We start from the raw sequence: 16,567 nt of genomic DNA, 5'->3' as shown, positions 1-16,567 counted from the left end.
TTGAAATATGCGACAGCCGGATAGCCAAGTGGTAAGAGAAACTGACTGTGAAGCTTGGGGATTCGATCCCCGTTGGAGGCAGATATTTGTATGAATAATGCGAATGTTTGTTCTCGGGTCTTGGGTGTTATATATTTATTTAAGTATGTATCTGTCTATTTAAGTATGTTTATCCGTTATCGATCTTTTAAATATTAATACTTAGTTTGTTAATATGAAGAACCATCAACAAAATGTACTTACATAGGTAGGTAGGTAAGTCTACAAAAGTTTGCATGCTCCATTAAGTAGAATATGGCTGCGTTTATTATTAATGACGTAACCGTAACCGTTACTCATATTCCGTGAATAAAAATCATTACATTTCATTTCAAATTCCCAAACTTTTAATTGCAGAGCCACCATGCACTTAGTCATAGTAGGTAAATAATTTTACTCTTTAATTAAAAAAAAAGTTTATCTCAGTAATACTGGTACAATATGATAGCCTTGACTAAATGAATCCGGTAGGGTGAGTCCTGCTTACGTCTTCAGAATTAAGTACCTACCCAAAACAAAGCTAGAACACGTGCTACTTTTCCAAAAAAAGCGCATCGCTTAAAGCAAAGCAAAAAATTTCTAAGATCAGCTTAACAGGACTCACCGAAACCACAGAATAACTAATAGTAACTAGTATTTAATTACAAAGTTTAAAATAAGTACGTAATTTGATTTTACGATTTTTAAGTTACGGTCTAGAAAATAAAGGTACTGTTACACATGCTCGTTACTAGCATGCTAATAAGCATACTTATAAGCATGCTAGCACCTGCAGTACCTGTATGCTACTAAAAAACATGCTCTATAGTAGCACGTCCCTAAACACACATGCTAGTAGGTAGCATTTGCGCAATAGTAGCATGCTTTCGTGCTAGTGACTACAATGCATAATAGTACCTTTACTGTAAGTTCCTAGACACGGCGATCACATTACGCCGACGCCCTAACTAAATGCTGAAGTGTTAATTCAAACCATTTTCAAACCACTCATGCGCTAGTGTTAATTAAAATTTCACAAATACTTGACGGTGGCTATATAAATAATAGTTGCTTGGGTTCCGACGGGTTTTATAAGCAAAGTTAGTCTTGGTAAGTAATACAGTAACGAAATGCTGTATCCATGTGTACCTATAGGTATTAGGTACGCTTTGTCACCCTATCGAGTAGGTAAATTTGAACGGGGAACGATAGCATCGTACCAACCAACTTTATTCCCATCGGTCTCTTTTTTGTGTGTACGTAATGTAAAGTATGACAAAGATTGTGCAAAGTTGTTGCATCCGAAGATATACAAACTCACACTTCTGTCACTTCCCGGTGGACTAACGAAAATGTTCAATCCACGCCACTGATGGGTACCTTCGTTCGTACTATTTATCAGAGTCCACTAGAAAAATTCCAAAAAGCATACAATTTTTTTTAAACTAAATCGGGTTGGAAAGCTGAAAGCTCCTCGTACCCATGATTTATGTGGGACGGCTCGCGCCGAAATAATTCTGGACCCATGCCGCCAAACTTACGCCATGTCAATACTGCTGGTCGCCCACATAAATTGGCTCCAACTCGGAATGGAACTGACACCTTTATCTACTATTACTGCATTGTAACCGTGTCGAATATCTGCAAACTTGGAAAACATGTGCTGAAGTTAAAAATGGAATAAGTACTTACAGAAATAGCAATTACTTAATTTGTTTACAGTTTTCCTTGACCATGAAACTTTTTGAAAGTGACTTTGGCTAGGGCAGTTTCAGGGTCGATAAATGTTTGACAGGTGGGTATCGGCTGAGTTTATGTCGTACAATAATTTTATTGATAAATATCTAAGTAGGTAGTAGCGAGATGGGAGTAAGGGTTGGCGCGGGGCGCGGCGCGCGGGCGGGGGGCGCGCGTGCGTGCGGAGACGACGAGAACAGGGTTGCCACCGCAAACATTTTCTGATATTTAGAGATTTTGATGAATATTCCCGAGCAAAAAAAGTTGTCTCTGATGAAGTTATTGTTGTGCTGCATAAATTGCTTTTTTTGAGAACGTAGGCATCCTGAATGTAGAATGTTTCTGAGAGAATCGTTATTGATGAAAGCTTGAACATACATTGAAGGCGAATTAAGCACCAAGTTACCAAGATATAAACTTAATTCGCGTTTAAGTAAGACTTAAAATTTAATCAGCAAATGTGCATTTGCAGCGCATCTTGAATATTATTTGTGAGATTGATGAATCTTATAACTACTTATGGACAATTACTAACAACCAAACATACCAAAAATAGTGATAATAAATAGAAACATGGTCCTGTTTGCTTAATTCTTCACTTTTGTATATAATATCTTAATGTATATAATATTAACAATAAGATACATAATAAAGTTGCCCTATTGTCGCTATTCATACAATTCTATAATATACATACCTATTTTTCATACTCTGCTTTTAGCTAAACAGAAACATGCACTGTGCTGTTTCTGTAAACGAGAGTTTTCGTGCGCTAACCAGGCAGCTATCACTGAAAGGGGTTGGCAGTTGGCAACCCTAGAGAAGACGGGTGCGGCGGCGGCGAGCGGAGAGCAGTCAGTAGGGCAGCGCTCCACCGTTCAGCGCCCTCGCCGGGCTCCGCGTACTATGCGACTCGCATGCCGCGCTCTCTCGTGTTGTGCTGCCTTATGATGCTACGGTATGTCTCGAGACATGCGGACGTCCCGTGACCGCCGAGACCGACTCGCCACCGCCACAAGTGGGCGGAGAGCTCAGCTCAGGTGAGCTCTCATCTCGCACCTCGGCCGCAGGACGCCGTGATCTCAGGTCGATAAGGAACCTCTCTGATACCATCGCTAATTGTTACAAACGCAGCGTACCACGACAAGGGTGCCGTACGAGACGCGACTTGACGTATTTCACGCGTGTGATTATATGCAACCCTTGAATTTTCCGTGCAATTTAGTAACAAATTGAAGAAGAAAATAAACATTGGACTAACTCATTTATTTTTCTTACTTTTCATTTATTTTAGATGTAAAATATGTCATAATAGCGCATTGTTGACAACCTTCAAGCTTCACCCATACGTTCGAAAGTTCTCCACGTTTATAGTGAACTCATGATAATAAGCGACAGTAAAATGTCTGCATCAAATTATAAATGTTCTTATTGCCACAAAAATGGACTTCAAATCCCGCAATAATCTGCTGATGGTAAGTACACACGCATACTTCAAACTGTGTCAAATTAAGTATACCCATTGCATAAATTTGAAAGTCCTAACGGTCACGATAGATAATGTATTCAAAGATGCCGTAAAAGCACGTGTAGGGAAATAAACATGCGAGAGTAGACGCAGAATTCAATAATAGCGAAGCATGTTGGTTTGGTTACGTCGAACATTGAATCGTATCGACGGGTGAGGGAAGTCGGGGCGAGCAGGTCAATAAAAATCCAAAACGTATCGCACAAGGGCAATGAGTCGTGCCGTCACGCAACACCGGGAGCGACGGCGGGTTAAGGCGAGTGGCTATCAATCTCCGCATGGGCACGTGTCTATAGCCCGATCCATCAACTCTCCGGAACGACTCCGAGATAACATTATAGCCAAAACGAAGATACGGCTACTACTACTACGGATAATATTTATCTTAATTGAATAAAAGATTGATGGTAGCATTACCGAGTGGCTTCTAGAATCTGTCTCAAACAAAAATCTGATGAGGTACCATCAGCCAAAAAAATGGTCTATCAATTTTTATACAAGTTCCTATCTAATGAATATGTCGCTAAAGTAGAACTTTGAAGTTGAGAGACACGTATATTGACATTATTGTTTTGGTAGACCACATATTTGGCTGATGGACCTACTGTTTTTGTAACGACATATCTCAAATTAACATTTTACTATTAGAGCTCTTTGGGTGAATTCAGCATGCATTAAAAACTATCAATCATCGATAAATTAGACAATTTATTGCCAGTTACATACAGACCTACTGTTACGCACGTACAAATCTTGAGTTAGCCCAAGTCAAGCCTCTATTATTATACTCGCTACAGCGCGTTCAATATGTGTCACCATATTGTTGAGTTGGAGTGGTTTGCGTCGTTTTGTTTGATGTGTAAGACGATAGTTGAGAATCGGCGGAGGCGCGGCGCGCCATAACGTCGCCGACCGATGCCAAAAGCCTGCAGCCAAGGCAATATCCGACTCTACACCACCTAAACATTACTATTGCTTATTCGTTAAATATTACTGTATCTAGCTATAGATACTGTCAAGCCATGAACATGGTATAAGCGTTATCAAATAAAAACCGGCCAAGAGCGTGTCGGACACGCCCAAAATAGGGTTCCGTAGCCATTACGAAAAAATTAAGTAATATTTTTTAAGGATTTCGTATTTTATACGGAATCTTCCAAGTTTAGGTATATTTTATACCTTAGGCTGCTATTTACTCATAAACTACTAATAATTCTCAAGCAAACTTAGCCGTTATAGTTTTCCTTGAAAGTTTGATATACTTACTACCATCCTGATTTTTTTAAAATTTTTCCACTCACCGGTTTAGATTTTAGAGGGGGGGGACGCTCGATTTTTATGAAAATTTGCACTTTAAAGTTGAATATTTCGCAAACAAATCACTGAATCGAAAAATCGTCTTAGCAACCCCCTAATGGTACTAAGATCTATCCAACGATACCCCACACTATAGGGTTGGATGAAAAAAAAAATCCCCCCCACTTTACGTCTATGGGAGGTACCCTAAAAAAATATATTTTTGAATTTTTAATTATACCATTTTGTCGGCATAGTTTACTTATATATCCGTGCAAAATTACAGCTTTCTAGCATTGATAGTACCTGAGCAAAGCCGCGGACGGACAGACAGACAGACAGACAGACATGGCGAAACTATAAGGGTTCCGTTTTTGCCATTTTGGCTCCGGAACCCTAACAATTGAGTTTTATTTGAATTCAAGTTGTGATCTACATTTTGAAGTATGTTACTTTCCTATAGATGTAAATAGACTTTTTTTCATAATGGTACTTACCATTATAATGCTAATGAAAATTATATTAGAAAGGATACTGAATTATTTACGAAATGTCAAGTTAGTTCTTTTTTAAGTGGATAGTAAACAAGTTATTTCATCTTCGAATTAATTATACTAAAAGGGGAAGTGTTCTAACACGTCTAGTTCACTCTAGTAAACTAGCTGTTTAGTTACCCTGTCATTACTGTTAACTCCTTTACTGTCAACGTGTACAAATTAAGATTATGATCTCTATCATATGATTTGACCAGCCATTGCCGTATCTGCCATTTGATCAGAAACTTCCTCAAACGAGCCGTGTACGCCACATTTTCCTTAAATCAGCTAATCTGATTTGGCAACATCAGTACTAGTGTGGTAGTCGTTATTATAATAATTTGCTTATAAGATAAACCACAATCTTGATATATTCAGTTAACACTGAATCTATTAGATCGTAAGAATAGCCACAGCCTTATCCGCTGGGAATCTTTTACACATCCCGGGTGCCACGGCGGGCAGGAATAAAATACCGAAGTTATTTCTGCCCGGATATAAATTCTGATATGTAGGCACTAGGCACTCGACCAACAAAAATTTCGATTAAATAACACTTTCGGGTATTTTATAGGCCGTGTCATAGTTTATAGTGTTTGTTTAAAACTGGCTTACACAATGAGTTAGTTAAAATGTGTTAAATGAGTCAGTCAGCTTAAGTAGCTAGATGACCTACCTGCCGTGGGCACCCAATTCTTCGGACTATTAAGGGTTTTATAGGTACTCAAGGAATGCGCTATTATTACTAGACTATTGCTACAGCTCCACTATTCGGTCATCTGTCTGTCTGTTGATCGGTTACAGCGTACGTTTTAAACCGTAATATGAAGAAACTAAATTTTCGCAGTGTTTATTACTATGGTCGTTATAAATAATAATAACAAATAACAATGTGTAAGAATTTTATTTTAGTATTATTGCCTTTAGCAGTAGCCTACTACTGCCCATAGTATCTACTACCTATAGTAGATACCAGAATGTTATATAGTGTTAAATATTTGTATAGGTACAGTGATACGGTAGCCTTCATAAGGTACCCCTCGGATATGGTGCGTTTTAAGGACCTTTTTTGGCATAGCAAAAATCACGATAATTATTACAAATATCCTAATACTACTAAATTACATGATTAATTTTAATCACTTTCAACTGGCTTTCAACCAGAAAATTTCAATGTTTTGTTTTGAATATGGATTTCATCGTCAATGGATTACCTATCTTGGAAATATTCAATGACATGTTACGCCAAGTAGTTATTTCTAAACAGAGCGCATTGGTTGTGGTCGTTGTGTTCTGAAAACTTCAACTGCTCAGTGACATCTGACAAGGGACATCGCCCTAACTTTACTCGAAAAACTTGCACCGGCTAAGTTTCTAAACATATTGACTACCTACTTGACAGGTTCTTCGTAAAACTTTAGTTATACGCTTCGTTTAGTTCGTTTATTCCGGCATAAAAAGATTGAGCTTTTGCAAATAATTAATTGTACTTAAATGTGAAATTATTATTTAAATATTATACACTAAAACCGTTATCCGCGACCCGTCCACGTAGAATCCGCTATCCCGCGGGAACTATGCAATTTCCCGGGATAAAAACTAACCTATTTCCTTTTTCGGGACTTAATCTATTTGTGCGTCCGTCGGGGCTCATATGTGGCTGGTGGATGATAAGCAACAACTTCACAAAGTTTCAAGCTGCGAAAACAAATAGTTATCCAGAAAAAATATTAACGTTTACATTAAATTAATTCAATGAGGGCTATCGTTTTTTGTCTCACTAGATGGCGCACTGTTGCGTGAGGTTTTTAAGTATGGCTTTCAAAGTCTGTTATTACGGGCGTGAAAACAAAGTTTAGATTAAAATCATATTTAATACACCATAAAACCGTACCATAAAAATATCGAGCATGTCACAGTGTTGCATAGTCCCCGTTTTGTTCGGAAAAAGATAGGACAAAGGTTTCCAAAAGACAAAACTGTCTCAAAACACAGACATTCATTGCCCCGGAACGCATATTTGCCATAATTAATTTCAGATATTGCAAAATATTCACAAAATTATTCTAATTATAAATAAACCCGCGTAGCTCACCCAAAAACTATGAGATTTGACATTTCGGAGACCTCACGCTACACTAGCGCCTCTAGTGGCGAATTCATACGCGATAGCCCTCATTACGCAGTCGGCATGATATATTTGTTGGTAGAGAAACGGTGCGTTTCATTTTTCGTAATGAATTTTATGATTGTAAAAAGAGTTTGGTAAAATTTTCAAGGGTATATTCAGATTTAACTATTATATCTTTAAAAAAAAAAAAACTTGTTGCTTTTGGATCTATACCTAAACGTCATTAAAATGTTCATAAAATTATTTGTGGCCATGACTAAGTATGCGACAATATAATGATAATCTGTAAATTATAAAAATAAAAGTGATGGGTTGGACTAAGTAGGGGGTCCTCAAAGTTCTATTTATAAATTTTTAAAACGAAAACATTTAAAAAGTAATAAGTATCAAAAACCGAATCGGAGTACTCCACTATCTTTGTGGTCTTGTCTGCCCTACCCCTAGAGTGTATATAAAAAATCGGAGGCGCGGAGGGGGAGCAGATGCCTGCGCTTTCTTACGCAAGGGTGGAGGGCCTGGAGCAGATCGGTTCCACGGTAGACTTGACCACCGATTTATGACCTTGACCACATATTTTTAACCTTGACCACCATTTTCCGCGTTCATTTTTCCCCACCCTAATACTCCCACATCCCAGCTGGTCCCGAATGTTTGTTGTGGCGTAGCTTTTTCCTATGGTTTTCCGCAATTTCTCGTTTTCTAAATTGCATTATAGACACTATTCTACATCCTAAAAAAATTACTTGGTATTTTTAGTCAATGTCATATATTATAGGTACATTCCTTCCTCCGTCAGTGTTGAAGCTGTTGCCATGGCCGAAATCAGCCGGATCATATCATCATCATCATCATCATATCGAATTTCATTTAAATCGGTTCAGTGGTTTAGACGTGATAAAGTAACAAACAGAATTACAAACTTTCACATTTTTAATCTCAGTGGGTATCAGTGGGATACAATGTTTCGCTGTTTCTTATTAAAATTACCACTACTTAATTCTAAATCGGTAGAACTTACAGGCACTTACAGCTGGCCTTCCATTGGGTGAGGCTATGTAAGCTTGTAGTAACGGCAAAGGACAATTAGTTTTATTGATCCATCGTTATTCATAATTTCAACCAAAAACACGTTGTCTAAATTGGTTGTAATAACTTGTGCGAACGTATTTAGCTATCATCTACATCATCAGCCTGTTACAATCTATTGCTGGACATAGCCTCTGCCGTGGCACAGAGCTCGATCTTCAGTCTCCTCCAATTCCTGCTTGCTGCCTTACCAATATCATCACTAAATCGACCATCGGTCTGTACTCAAGAACCAGGCTGGCTCGTGCTGAGGCACCGACTTCAGTATTGTATACTTTAATGTCAACTGCTCGTCACCTTTTACGAAAATTGCTTTTTCCGATGCAGAGACGTTCATTATTGAGGAGTCCTGGTGCTTCATCAATCACTTCACCCGTTCCATTTCACCAAATAAATTACGATGAGCTTAAATTGCTTAGCAACTGCGTTAAAGTAATTGAAATTCAACCCGTGAAGTACTTGTTATTGAGTAGTCGCTCCATTGGTCAAATTTGGTCTTCATCATCAGTTCCACTTCACCAAGTGATGATTTTCAAGAGCAAATGCACGAGTTACTCCTAAATATATCGAAATTACCATAGGCGTTCCTACAATATTTGAAGAGTTCCCACGATTTCCCTAGGATCCAATTATCAGATTCTAATTTGGTGTTTATGGGCCCTAATTGAAAGCATTCCTAGACAAACGAAAAAAAAATGTTCAAATCGGTTCATAAATAACGAAGTTCTGAGGTAACACACATAAAAAAAAGAAAAAAAAAATCAACCGAATTGATAACCTCCTCCTTTTTTGAAGTCGGTTAAAAAAGGAGAGGAGATATGACGTCATCTTTTTTTTGTGGATTTTTTTTTATTTTAATTTAAAACAAGTGACTGAAATATAATGATGTGATATATTTTTAGAATTAAATTAGTAAGCCCTTTCATTAGATACCCCACACGATAGGTTTCAAAACAAAAAAAATAATTTTCCCGTACAAAAAAAAGATGACGTCATAACTCCTCTCCCTTTTTGTTTTTTTTCGTGTTATCGTTCAAATGGATTCGTATGGCCTAAAGATCAATCGTTCCGATTTTCAAGCTTTTAACACCATGTGCAGCTTTTTGCTGAAGTTCGGGGTGTACATACCGCTAGCACTATAAGAGAAACTATGTTTCACAAAATTAAATACAATGTTGTATTTTATGTATACATACAAAAACTTCAATAGCACAATCCTCAATTAGAAACTCGGTCAGCAACTACCCTAGGTAAAGATTTTATCAACGGTTTTCACCTGCTACGCGGTCGTAGCTCACGGGTCGTAGCTCGTAGCCATTTCGTAGCACCGTAGCGCAGCCCGAGCGCGCACCGAAATTTAATATCAATTCGTATTTTCACTTTTTCTGTATTTCGTGTTAACAATTTTCTGCTTAGGTATGAGTCACATATTGGAAATTCCTGCCAATGTTAATATAACCAGATGTTTTAAGTAAATTAAAATGAAATATGATAAAATCGCGTCTTTATGTTAAAACTTAAAGCTAAGATTAAAACCACCTTTAACATGACTAAATATTTAAAGAAATGTAAGGGTATAATTTAAAAATGGCTGGACGAGTATGAATGAACATTTATATAACTATTCATAGTTTTTTCTGTCTGTTGTATAATTTGAATTTTACAGTGCATTGGTGTTAAACTGTAATGCTGTATTTTGTTGTTGAAATAAATAAAATAAAAAATAAATAAAATATAAAGATGCCATTATATTACTCTACCTAACCGTTTTCGCCTACGGTGACTTGCTTTTATAAAGAGCTTACCTAAGGAATAACGAAACCAAAAATCTGATTTCTCAAATCTTAACGGCATATTAAAGTACAACTCCAGTATTTTTTTTGGAGTTTAGCATTTGTCAATAATCAATAGGCTTATAGTAAATTAGCATACACCCGCCGTCCTGGCGGGTAGGATGGCGGGTGTACCTCCACATTGTAATAACTTCATTTACGAAGTGGTATTTTTTTTAAGTAGGTACTAAATAGTACATTTTGAGTATATTTTTTTAATATAGTTGTTTTTTTATTTTTGTATGCACCCAACATTCTGACTCTAACCTAATATTTCTAAGGCAGCGGTTCTTACCCTTTTAGTTAGGAGGGACCATTTGACAAAATTTCGGTCTTGCCATGGACTACCAACTGTTTGAGGGTAATATACGCTGGTAAAAGTAAAATTGTAAATGAATGAATGGTTGCGACCGCTACTTGACTGGTGCGTCGTTTTGCCAATTCGTTGTTGATGGCTTCGCGGACCACTTCGAGTTCTTCCAGGGACCACCTGTGGTCCGCGGACCACCGGTTGAGAACCACTGGTCTAAGGGGAAGATGTCACTATTTATGATGTTAGGTACCAAAAGCTTAACCATTAAGTCTATTCTAGTTACCCTGTATAGGTAACTCTAGATACGTGAACCGGGTCCTTACCGTCGTGCGACGCTCGTGCTCGTCCGGGGCACGCACAGCTTGAGAACTCCTGCGGACTATCGACGCTTACCGTAAGACATCACCATCTAAAACAAACCAAGCACACCTCAATCGGGCGCCCAATTTTAATAAAAACCGACCAAATAACGAAGCAGTTAATAATACGGCAGTGTTATGCGCCATGTGGGTGGTCGTCAAACCGGCTCGCATAATGAGCCGCGGCGGACCGGGTAATGCAATTTAATGCAAATGCGCCGATGGGGCGATAGCGGTGCCTCGGGGTGCACCAACATGCCACTCTACGGAAAACTAATTTCATAATGACATGAAAAACATTGCATCGTAAACAAACAATCTAATGGTACCAATACTATAAATGCAAAAGGCTTTAAATTGGTGCGCTTATTTTGATACTCTTTCACTGCCGGATTTTATAGTTTTAACTAAATAAATAAATAAATAAATATCACGGGACAATTCACGCCAATATAATTATTAGCAACGGATAAATATAATTATATAGATAGATATATACTTCATCCCAGCCTATATACGTCCACTGCTGGGCACAGGCCTCCTCTCAGAACAAGAGGGCTTGGGCCATAGTTCCCACGCGGATAAAGATATATACTTAAATACATATTAAACACCCAAGACCCGAGAACAAACATTCGTATCTTTCATACAAATATCTGCCCCGACGCGGGAATCGAACCCGGGACCTCAAGCTTCGTAGTCAGGTTCTCTAACCACTAGGCCATCTGGTCGTCAAAACTAACGTAAAACGTAAAACGTACCGTAAAACGTAACTGCTTTGCTCGCGTAGATCATTAGTTTTGGCAGTAGGATTAGGATTCCTTGATCTTGTGTTCTTCATTACCGTTGCGTGAAGAACATCTAAGTCAAAGGAGAGCGAGCTAATTGGCCTATATAATAATATGACCAGTAAGGACTAGCGATATGTCACGGGATAACCGATAACTTACTTATTCTAAGTCCTAAAACTTTTACTATGGCGGGTAATCCCAAATCTTTGCGTGAAAAAAGTTATCGCTGCATAAATGTAGGTTTTTTCTATACTTAGTTCCACAGTAGAGGGTTCAGAGTAGGTTTGAATATTTTTATTTTTATTTTTCTCATAAACCTTTGAACAAATCGCAACTTTTTAGCATTATTCAGCATTCAAAATCCAAAAAAAAAAATCGCTCCACCCTTAGTACCTACATATCTAAGTATGTAAACTCTTTATTGTACAAAAGAAAAAAAAGAAAACACAATTGACAAACTTTGAGATAGGTACTTGTACAAAGGCGGAGTCAACCTTAGTATACCTACATATCAGCTGTGATAAAAATGTATTCATTTAAGTGCAGTCAGTATAAAATCTTGCGATAAAATCATCATCATCATCGTCATCATCATGTCAGCCGAAAGACGTCCACTGCTGGACATAGGCCTCCCCCAACGCTCTCCACTCAGACCGGTCTTGTGCTTTCCGCATCCACCGCGATCCCGCGATCTTAACCAGTCGTCGCTCCATCTTGTTGGAGGCCTACCGACAGCTATAAAATGAACTGCAATAATTTATCTCGCTACTTCGAGACCACATAATCGTTCATCATCATTTTCGTTTATGTGGATCTCCGCAAGGTACCTCCTGAATCAATTTCTGTTTTTCGCTTACATGTTTTCAATAAAGATTATTTTTCTTCATTATCCCGGGTTCCCCGCCCGCGACACTCACTCACGCGCCAGACACTATTTTAGCCAAGTCATAGGACTGTGGCCCTGCTAGGGCTACAACACCAAGGGAAACACACATATATACAGAAAAAATAACTTGTTTCTCTATAAAATATTAAGTATTTCATTAAAATTCGAAGTGTATTTTCTAAAAAACACTTGTCAGAATACATACTGACGACACCGACAAATGATTTGAATGAACATTTTTAAGAGTAAATACTATTAAAGAACGGCGAAAAAGACGATCGACATCAATTTATAATGAGCTACCGATGTAAAAACGCGGTCCAGTAAATTGCTATGAAAAATTAATGCTTTCGAGGTACCTACACATACCTACGTCCCACATGGGCCCACACCTGCGGCGTAAGTTGCACCATGGCTTTAACCGAAAAACTGTCAGTAGACATTTCTGCTCCAAAGTAAGTAGGATGTATAGTGCCAGTGCCCGGCCGCTAAGAAGTCATTCCTGACACATTGCATAACATGAACTTCCTGATTATTGTTAATGTCAACCATGGAAAAAAATGCTATAGGTACTTACTACTCTGACACATGGGAGACGTATCTGAATATCTAAAAATTGAACCGACTACAAAAAACCATGACAATCATTTTCTACCAGTCTGAAGTCGGTGCCTCAGCACGAGCCAGCAGGAGTGGACCTATAGTCGTCTACCTCACCTACGCACTATATATTGGGCTTCAATCAATCCTGCTAGCTCGTGCTGAGGCACCGACATCAGACCGGTAGAAAAATATTTTTATGGTTTTTTGTAGTCAGTTAAATTTCTGTTGATTTTTTTTCACGCTTTTTAGTGTCAATAATCTAAGATACTTACTTATAAATTTTGTTTCCTATCATATTATTGTATCTTGTGTTGTGAATAAGTATCAGATACAATAGTTTAATGTTAACTGCTCGTCACCTTTTACGAAAAATTGCTTTTTCCGATTCAGAGACGTTCATTATTGAGGAGTCCTGGTGCTTCATCACTCGTTTCATTTTACCATATGCATTGCGAGGAGCATAAATTGCTTAGTAACTGTGTTAAAGTAATTGAAATTCAACCCGTGAAATACTTTTTATTGAGTTGTAACTTCGATGGTCAACCGTGGTCTTCAACATCAGTTCCACTTCATCAAATGATGATTTTCAAGAGCAAATGCACGAGTTACCTACTACTAACTAAATCCGAATTTACCATAGGTGTCCCTACAATATTTGAAGAGTTCCCTTCAATCATCAGTTCCTGATTTGGTGCTGATGGGACCTAATTGAAGGTATTCCTAGACGAACACAAAAAAAATTTTTTTCAAATCGGTGTATATTTAAATGACGGAGTTCTGAGGTAACAAACATAAAAAAACAACCGAATTGATAACCTCCTCCTTTTTTGAAGTCGGTTAAAAATTAATATATCTAATGTTAAAAAGTCGAAGGTGAATGTAGGTTAGGTTAGGTTAGGTTCAATATTTTAGCCGTCAATATTTTACCTATGCCTAGATATTTAAATTTTCGATATTCACGTGCCCATACTTCTGCTACGAGTAAATTCCAAAATGTCAACACCCCTGTGCCGAGCCCTGGCGGGACCTAGCGTCATGGAACGTTGCAGCGGCGCCGCGATGACTTAATGTGGGCGACGGCCCGCCGGAGACGCCGCGGATTACACGCCCCGCCGTACTATGCCTCATACATGCACTATTTATTGTCCCTCATTTAAATTATACGGCTATTTGGGAACGTTCCGGCAAGAAACTATTTCGCCGCTGTAAACTTTTCCGGCTAGAGCGTACAGTTTCTTTGGGACATTAAATCAGTATTATGTAAATGCATTAGTATCGTTCGGTGCCAATTTTATTCGGTATCCATTTGGATGTACTTACAAAGGTCAACTGTTTTGCAGAAACAATGTCATTGTTATGATCCAAGAGCGAATTTAGATACATTATTTTTTTATTGGTTACAAATTGTATAAAATACATAATATAATATTCGTTGGTAACAAATGTATAAGTACCTACTTAGTAGTAATCAATAAATACTAGGGTCAGAGTAAGTTAGTTTTAGCACAGAATAAGTAATAGTACAAGTACATAGTGGTTTTAGTTCTATTTTTCTTTCTTTTTATTTGTTAAAAAAATATTGTATATCATTGTGTTAATGAAATTGCAATAACAATACGTATAATTAGGAGTAATTAATTCGACGTGTTAGCCGCCAGAGCTTCAGCCCGAGGGTGTTTATGGCTTTTAGTCTTGAGGTGAAAACTATACTTACATTTCACTTATAATGCAAGAACGAGAAAACATAAACAAGAACTACAAAATCACAACAGGAAAATTGCAAGCTTTTTTGTTTGTAAAAATTTATAAATACCTATTTAGTGTTTTCAGAACCCTGCTACTAAACAAAAAGATTGGTTACCGACATAAATAGACAGAGATAAAAAAAAGATTTTCATACTTTTATTATTGATTATGCTATATGAGATACGAGCTACAAAACTACAAGTTTCTTGGACAACTGGAAGTACCCATAAGTTTTGATTTCCCTGCAGTGTGTATGGAAATACCTTTTAGATGACTCCGTCTTTTGATTGCGTTGACTTGAAACTTAATTTTTTCAATGCTCCAAATGCTAGTAGATCTGAGTAATTGATATAATTTCAGTTTGATACCTCCACGCATTCCTGAAAAAGTATAAGGGTTCCGCGTAGTTGTTGACTGAGATCCGGAAACCTAGAAATAGCTGCACTTTACTCCCTATAGATAGAGATTTCAATCCCACTACATGAGGTTATATGCTTTTAGACTCTAAACCTATGTTTATTTTCACTTCTTTTACTCTAAAATTTAGAGTATAAGAAGTGAAGATCAACATAGGTACCTAATGATATTTGTATGAATCAAAACTCTATTCCATAATACACATTTACGGTTTTATTTATTTATTTATTTTTGTATATCTAAACTAGCTGTTGCCCGCGACTCCGTGCGCGTCTTTTATTTTTCGCGATTTTTTTTGTCGGTATCTCGCGGGAACTAATTTGCCGGGATAAAAACTATCCTATATTATTCTCCGGGACTCAAACTATTTGTATACCGAATTTCATCTAAATCGGTTCAGCGGTTTAGCCGTGAAGAGGCACCAATTAGTTGGATATACTATCCACAGATATGTTATATTGGACAAAGTGTCTCACAGCTTCTAACATGTGGCAAAATTAGCGGGGTATATCACGTCTTAACGTCTGGCATTAGTAATCTTACATCTTATCTGTTAATTGCATTGGGTAAAGCCACACTAGTCCTGCGGATTGTGCGAAGTTGCTGCCTTAAGGGATTACGCTGCGGCCTCTTTTCCTCAAACGTTTGCTGTGAAACGTCGTGACCTCGTTGACCAAGTTTTTAGACTCACCCATTCTGTAACAATTACGTGTGTTGCACTTGGTTGTTCAAGTGAAAGCTTTGTTGCCTGAGGTTTTTAACTCCCCAGCAAAAAGAATCAAAAGAGCGGTGTTATAAATTAGACCCCCATGTCTGTCTGTCTATGTCATCGCAGCTCTCAAACAGATGGACCGATTTCGATGCAATTTCTTTTAAGTGAAAGCGAGTTTCCTTGCGGTGGTTTTTAGCTATGTTTGATTAATATCGGTTTAGTCATTTTGGAGATATTGAACTTTGAAATAATAATGTCGGGGCGTCTCCAACTTTCCTAAGTTGGTTAGGTTATTTTGAGATTAACTAACACAGCTAACTAACTAACTAACTAACCTAACCAAAACTAGACTTAAACCTAGTCGTGCATAGAGATGCACATGTAGATAAATAAATAAAAATATCTGCCGCTGCGGAGGGTGCAAAATATTCAACACGTCTTACGTGCCCTAGAAATAGAGCCGTATCAGATATTTATGCACGCTTTTGTTGTTTTGTGGTGTCAGATATTGGTGCTGGAGACTGAACTCGTTAACGTCTATGCAAAACCAATATCGAAAATAGCACACTGCAGCCC

At 37.8% G+C, this 16,567-nt stretch overlaps 1 protein-coding gene across 1 annotated transcript in view; it reads left to right on the top strand.

Moving 5' to 3' along the window:
- Window positions 1-2,592: 2,592 nt before the first annotated feature.
- Window positions 2,593-16,567, top strand: part of LOC141433302 (popeye domain-containing protein 1-like) — a 32,287-nt gene continuing 18,312 nt past the window's right edge. The window contains 1 exon segment of the mRNA XM_074095279.1: window positions 2,593-2,795. The gene's annotated coding sequence lies outside the window, so the exon portion shown is untranslated.

This window comes from Choristoneura fumiferana, chromosome 12 (assembly GCF_025370935.1).
Source record: "Choristoneura fumiferana chromosome 12, NRCan_CFum_1, whole genome shotgun sequence".
Taxonomy (NCBI): Eukaryota; Metazoa; Arthropoda; class Insecta; order Lepidoptera; family Tortricidae; genus Choristoneura; species Choristoneura fumiferana.
Note: the sequence above shows the minus strand (reverse complement) of the source record. Positions and strands in the feature narration are given on the sequence as shown.